At 37.7% G+C, this 7,668-nt stretch overlaps 1 pseudogene; it reads left to right on the top strand.

Moving 5' to 3' along the window:
- Positions 1 to 5,081: 5,081 nt before the first annotated feature.
- Positions 5,082 to 5,178, top strand: LOC121145150 (annotated as a pseudogene).
- Positions 5,179 to 7,668: the final 2,490 nt, after the last annotated feature.

Raw genomic sequence — 7,668 nt, forward strand, 5'->3', positions numbered from 1 at the left:
CAAGACAATGAAATGAGAAAAGAGAAAGAGGGCATGAGCTAGTTTCATATCCTGAATCCATTACTTACTAGTCCTATAACCTTTAGTAAAGAACTTTCATGAGACTTTCCTTATAATGTATTTTCCATCCAAGACTGATCAGAGATTTAAATGTGAAAAAGCCTGGAAGTCAGCTCACTATACCAAAAATGTTCACTAAGGGATAGTTGCTGATACTGTGACATTTTTAGATTATGAATTTTATGAAATCAGCAATTATAAAGTCATAAAGCAACTTCTGTTTATACTCTGATGATAAGTCTGAGAGCAACTTAAATGTGGTATATCAAAAAGGAATGAATAAAAATGATAGCACTTTTTCTATATTTTGTCTTTTGTTTTTCTAAAAACCACTGAGCTTTAGGAAGTTAAGGCTATTTCTAATCTTTTATTAAACTCTAAAGGAATACTCCATGAAAGTATGGTAAGCAGTTACAAAGTTCACATGTTTTTATATTTAGAGTTACTTGTCACATATATTTATTCAAATTGGTTCTTCATTTGACCATTTGGCTAAGTAACAACACACTTAATTCTCATTATACAGTAATTTGAATTAATATATGCTAATGTAATTATTATAAAACATAAAATAAAATTTATAATATGAAATTATAAAATAATTACAAAGTCTGTTGACATCTTTGAAAAAAATAGTTTTGTTAGTGTTTGTCAGAACTAAAGAAAAATCTGATGGACTAAACTAGGAAAATTGACAAACATAGTTCTTCCCCCATCCCCACCTCCAACCACAAGAGCAATTTGCTATTGGTGACAGAATTGAGAAATAACCAGAATAAAAGCATGAGATTCCTAGTGAAAACCCTAAGGAAAAAATTAATTTCTTTATAACACAGTTTGAAGGCAAACAAAAGGAAATTGCTTGTGCCAGATGGGATTGGGAAGACATTGTGAATAAAAATGAGCATTTCTTTTCTGCTTACAAATATTTGAATTAAGATAATACCAGCATGTCTGGGTAATGGAAAAATAGTATTGATGGTTACATCACTTTTAAAGATTTTCTCATTTTTTAAAAATGGACTTTGTTAACACAACAAAGTACTTTAAGAGATATATATTAAACCTGACACTTATCATCATAGCACAATTTATTCCATCTGAATTATTATTTCAGGCAAAATAGGAAGAATTCAATGGATATGGCATTGGGCTTCGAGTGAGAAAACCATTGTGTAGCTCCTTTTCACGCCCTGCTGCTGAGCAGAAAGGATGCTGAGAGAATCAAAATGTCATTAATGGGCAGTTACCCCATTAATAAAATGATGGAATTGGGACACCTGCCCCTCCATTAACTAGCTTTCATGAGGCCTCAATGAGATAATGAAAATGAACATTTCCTGTAAACCATAAAACTTATGCATATAAGCTGATTTTGTGGTTTATTTTTCTGGAAATGATCCAAAAATTACCTCCAATTTTGCTCTGTATTTAATCTGAACGGTTGGTTCACAGCTGCTGGCTTTATTCTTCTTGTACTAGGACACATTTTTATGCCTAACACTTCAACAAATATAATTATTGAGGATGTAGCTGGTGGTGATCCTTCTCTGCCCTAAGCACCTATAATAGTTATTTAGCACTTATCCTGTGCCACCATTTATCTTCATATGCATATGTCTTCTCCACTTGGCTGAAACATAAACTCTTGAATATTAGCACTAATGTAACACCACTACTAATAGTAACTAACATTTATTGCTTACTATTTGCCAGGTGTTTTTGATGAGCATCTTAAGTGGACTATCAATTTTAATAAGAAATAAAATGCATTATTTTTTTCAGTGGGATTACATCACATATTTGTTATAAAATGAGTATTATCATATCATAATCAGCAGCTCCTACTATCCAAAAAATGAAATACTTAAAAACACAGCAATACATATTTATGTAATATAACCATTTATCCTCCCATTCCATTCAAAGATCTTCTGGTTAGTTTAAGAGGGAGATGGCAGAAGTGTATTTGCACTTTCCCCAAATGAAGTAATTTTCACATACCTTCCATGTATAAGAATCTAGTTTTGAAAAGTGTGCCTGAAAAGCCATAGCTGGTTTTGATACAATACGCACTGTGAAGGTGGACCCTACCTGTTACTCAACTAAAGCAATAGTTTTGATTCTGGAGGGAAAAAAAATGGTTGCATTATGCTTCTTAAGAGAAGGTGTGACAGTGTCTAACGTGGAAACATCCAAGGAATTTTCGAGGATATTATGACTTTAAGCAGCTTGGCTATACAATTTGAATTAACAATGAAGTTAGAAGTTAGGGCATCATCAGAAAATGGGAAGGTGAAAGAGGTTTTTCAACTGAGCAGAGAAGCAAATGTGTGGAACGTTTAGTATTATAGTGGAGTAGAAGAGTAAATCAATTAGAAACCTGCCACAGATTTTACCAGCAGTGGTTTTGCAAATGTAACTGTATGTGAAGACTGACAAATTAAGATGATTGTGCTTTTCCTCCCAATACATTTAACTGTTTAAATACCCAAAAAGTTGTGAGCAATAGGGATGAGAATTTTACCACACAAGTTCTTTCAGAGAAAGTAGATGATGTATAAACATATGCAAAGTGATTTTCTTAAAAGATGTATTTATTTGAAAGGCAGAGTTAAAGAGAGAGAGAGAGAACAAGGAAGATTTTCCTATCTGTCAATTACTTCCTAAATGGCTGATGGGTCTCCCACATGGGCTCAGGGACCTAAGCACTTGGGACATTTGCTGTTGCTTTTCAAGGCGCCTTATCAGGCACCTGTATCAAAGATGGAGCAGTTGGAATTCACCCATTTGGCACTGTAGCTATGGACCTTGTAGCTGCCAGATGGGCCGCAGAAGGAAATGTAAATTATGCTAAAATAAAGTGAGGACATGCATTAGGGAGATAAATACTGAAAAAACGGTGTTGTCAATATACCACAGTCCTGATGAGCTCAAACATTCTTGGAGTAGAAGAAGAAATTTGCTAAGAAGTTAGCAAACATTCGTTCTAGAGAGGGATGTTGAAGGGGGAAAAACTGGAACTGGTGATGCATTTGTTAACAAAAAGCTTTAGGATATGAATACAGGGATGAAGGATGATGTGCAAATAAGAAATGTTTATTATTAAGACTATGACTGTTTGACTTCAGCCTTGCATCCAGAAATAAACTTGGGTGAGTTATAACAATATTCCCACCAAATGTTTGGAAACTGCAGAAAATATTTAAGATTAACCCTGGGACTGAAAAACCAACCTTTGTCCACTCCTGCCCTTCTCTCCCACCCCCCAAAGTAATCAACCTTGTATTTCAGTGTGTCTGGTATTTCTTTGCCCACTGGTACAAAAGAAACAAATAACAGGGCAGACATCTGACAGTGATGAGCACACTGTTTGAAACACCACATTCCATATCGGAGTGGTTAGTTTTGAGTTGTAGCTTTGCTTCTGATTTCAGTTTCCTGCAAATTGAGACCATGGGAGGGAGCAGGTGATGGCTCAAAGAGTTGGTTCCCTGCTTCATGAAGAAGGTCTGGCCTAAGCTCCCAGTTCCAGGACTCAATCAGGCTCAGCATTGGATTTTACTGGTATTTGGGGAATGAGCCAGCAAGTGGAAGATTCTTTCACTCTCACACAAATAAAATACATAAATAAGCTTAAAAAAAAAGTAAGCCACATTTAAAAAAATAAAACCCAAATCTGTCAACACTAAAAGCTACTCAATGAGTATGTACAAGTATGATCATAGCAATTAAAATTATGAAATTAAGCTATACAATTTGATAAGTAATTTGTATCTCGAGTCTACTGCATGTCACTGGCTTAAATACAAAATCCTTTCATGGGATCCCTCTGGACCTTGCCAAGACAAAAACTTAAAAGAAAAGGTAGGGAGACTGTGCAAGACCCAGGCCAGGTACTTGTACATGTGTTTTGTTCACTCTTGTTGACAGAATCAGCTTTCCCAACACCTTCACTCACCCTGCCTTATCCCATTCTAAATCTACATTACTTGCAGGGTAATTTTATAGCAGGAAAATTATCCCAGATTTGCTAATAGATTTTAGGATTAAAAGAACATAAAGCAATTTATATCTGGCTACTGCCTGCTGCTCTATCCATGTCACCACTATTTTGCCATATGCACATTAGTTGCCCTGGTCATATGTGCAGTTTCTCCAATGAGTCCATAATTTATCCTACTTTTGTCTTTCCTTTTCTATAAAACTTCGTCTAGTCATTTCTGTCCTTAATGAATGCCTAAATAGACTAATTATCTGCACAATATTTTCAGAACCCAATCCTCTGTTGTCATCTTTCAATTCAAAAAGTGACATGATTTGCTAATTTATTAAAATTGATTCTGAGGACCCTGAGAACACAGATTGCATATTCCACTTAGTTTTTCATTTCTTACAGTATTCATGGTGATTTTGAGAGAAATTCAAAGGCAGTTGTTGGAAAATGCAAAAACAATCAAACAAATGGAAATACAGTTTTTGAAACACTTTCACTTTTATGATTTGTTAGTGATTAATCTGTTTCCTTTTGGTGATTGAGCTTGAAACTTTGAATTTTAGCTGATCACAAGAGTATTTCAAAGGTCATTTTTTTTTTTTTTTTTTACCACAGATACTCTTGAGATGACATTCTTTCAAAACATTTGAAGAATCAAATTCACTCTAAAGATCTGGCAACCTTGTGCTCGCTTTGGTAGCACATTTACTAAAATTGGAATGATACAGGGCCCAGAGCGATGGCATAGTGGTTAAGGTCCTCACCTTGCACACCCGGGATTCCATATGGGCGCTGGTTCTAATCCTGGCGGCCGCGCTTCCCATCCAGCTCCCTGCCTGTGGGCTGGGAAAGCAGTCGAGGATGGCCCAAAGCTTTGGGACCCTGTACCCGTGTGGGAGACCTGGAAGAGGTTCCTGGCTTCGGACCGGCATAGCATCAACTATTGTGCTCACTTGGGGAGTGAATCATTGGACGGAAGATCTTCCTCTCTGTCTCTCCTCTCTGTATATCCGCCTTTCCAATAAAAATAAAATAAATCTTTAAAAAAAATTGGAATGATACAGAGAAGATTAGCATGGCCTCTGCGCAAGATTTGGCAACCTGGAGGGTACTCTTTCATTACTATTGTAGAATATGTCTTAATTCATTAGTAAGATTAGGATTTAAAATAAGCATGTAGGAAAATCTGGGGATCTCACTAGTGAGCCAAAAAAAAAAAAGTACTCAATGAAACAGAGAAACTTGAGGCTGGTGGGTGGTATAACAGGCTAATCCTCTACCCATGATAGCAGCTTCCCATATGGGAGCATGTTCCCATCTGCTCCACTTCTCATCCAGCTCCTACTTAATACCTGGGAAAATAGAGGAAAGAGGAGGATTACACAAGAGCTTAGGTCCTGCACCTACATGGGAGACCCAGAAAGAACTGCTTCCCACCTTCGGACTGGCTCAGTTCCGTTACAGCCGTTTGGGTAGTTAACCAGAGAATGGAAGATCTCTCCTTGTGTCTTTCCATCTCTCTCTCCAATTATGACTTTCAACTAAAATAAGCCTTTAAAAAAAACCCAAACATATAAACTTGTAGGGAGGAGAGGAGAGGAAAGGATGGGAGGAGAAGAGAGAAGAAAGGCAAAGGAGGGGAGGGAAAGGGAGAACACATTCCCATTTGATTTACTCCCCACATGGCCACAATGACTTGAGCTGGGTCAGACATGAGCCAGGGACTGGGACTTCCACTCAGCTCTCTCATCGGGGGTTAGGAACCTAACCACTTGAGCCATCAGTGCCTCCCATGTTCCACATTAGCTGGAAGCTGGACTTAGAAGCTGTTGTTACAACTTGAACTTAGACACCCTAAATGGAATACAGGCATCCTGAAAAGCATCGTAACTACTTGCAAAATACACATTTCTTACTTGTTAAAAGTCAGGCAATAAAATATTTTGTACTTATTTTTTCTTATGAACAAGCATGAAAACGCCTTATTCCATGAAGTTTTTTCTTGGCTATGATATTCTACTGAATTTTTTTTCTCCTTCCTCTAAGTCTTTGTTTCGTGAGAGACCAATGTTTCTTATCTTGATTAAGGTCACACAAATGCCATACTTGTCTTTAAAAGTTTCAACAAATCAAGTTTATGATTTAAAATTCTCTGCCTTCAGTGCTTGTTCTAGAGCAGAAATTTACAAACTGGAATCATAACTTGGAAATAAAAAGTCTGTTAAAAACAAACATGGGTCTTTCCACAGCTATAAGTTGTCCATTCATGGTTAGGAATTCATTTTTGTTCCCAGGAATATAATAAAGACTTGCCTTCTGATCTCTGGTTGTATCTCACAGGCTTTTGAGAAAAAAGTGGTTGGCAGAAAACACACTCTTTATATTTTCAGTAACATTAAATTGTCATTCTAAAATACTCAAAAAGCAATAAACAGAATGTAATAGACCAGAGCATTTAATATCCATCCCCACTGAACACTAAGCCACTATACTAGAACTATCTCAGATTCCTATTTTGCATCTCTAGTAAAACATTACTTAAACCACACAATCAGGTGATACATTAACTGTATAGGGACATCTGTGTAGAATTCCCATCTACTTGCTGGAAGTCACCATTTTCCCAAGTCAAGGTAACAGTAGGCAGCTGAGTACCCCCCACCAGCAGCTTTACCTGAGGGAGAATTCCAAATTCATTGACTAACTCCAGCCTTGGGAGCTGACTTAGCACTGAAAAGGAAAGCCATACTGCCTTTGTCCCTGCTACTTGTCCTTCAAGGCACCAGACTCAATTGCCTTTGTAGTTGTACAAATGAACTCTTGTTCTCTGCTACCAGAATCTATATTCATGCAATCTATAGGGTTGAAGAACTGACACTTGCCTTCTGCAACTATGGGAGTTTGGGACACAGGTGCCAGATATATATTAATTCACCTTTAGTACATCTGAGAGTTCTCCTCAGCATAACAGAGCCTGTACCATCAGCAACCCATGAAGATCTGGACCCAGCCTGAGAAATTACCTTTGCACCTTCTATCTTACAGTGCTGGGAGCCTGGGCACAAACACTGGCAACATGCTTACATGATGATCTGGAGACAGTTCCAGCTGTGCCTTGCAAAACTGGTGCCACTGATGTTGGTAATTCATGCGCAATTGTAATATCTGGAGTGCTCTATTTGCATTGTTCTGCTTTAGATAGTGCCTACCTCTATCTCTAACACATGGCTCACCCTCTGGAAGATGTGAATAATAACCCCACTAAATTCTGCAACAGCAGCACTATAAGAATCAGTTCTAACTCACTGCAATCTACCTGGTGGGACCTTGGGAAAAACCTGCCTGCAATCCATCTATCTAAGTACTGGAACTAGGACTGTAGGTGTTATAAGGCCCAAAACCAGTTGCTCACTCAGAGCAGGACCTTAGGAAGTGTTTATGTACATCACACAGTCCTAGAGCCAGAGCTGTTCACATCAGAAGTCTCAATAGCACCAGGTTTGCCAGGCTGATCAATGCACAGCCCTCCTTCATGTCCCTTAGAACAAAGAACAAGGCCCTAAATTATTATGATACTTAGCCTAAGTGACACCAAACTTGCTGGCTTGAAG

The sequence above is a fragment of the Ochotona curzoniae genome, unplaced genomic scaffold (genome assembly GCF_017591425.1).
Source record: "Ochotona curzoniae isolate NIBS_2020 unplaced genomic scaffold, NIBS_Ocur_1.0 scaffold_3208, whole genome shotgun sequence".
NCBI lineage: Eukaryota > Metazoa > Chordata > Mammalia > Lagomorpha > Ochotonidae > Ochotona > Ochotona curzoniae.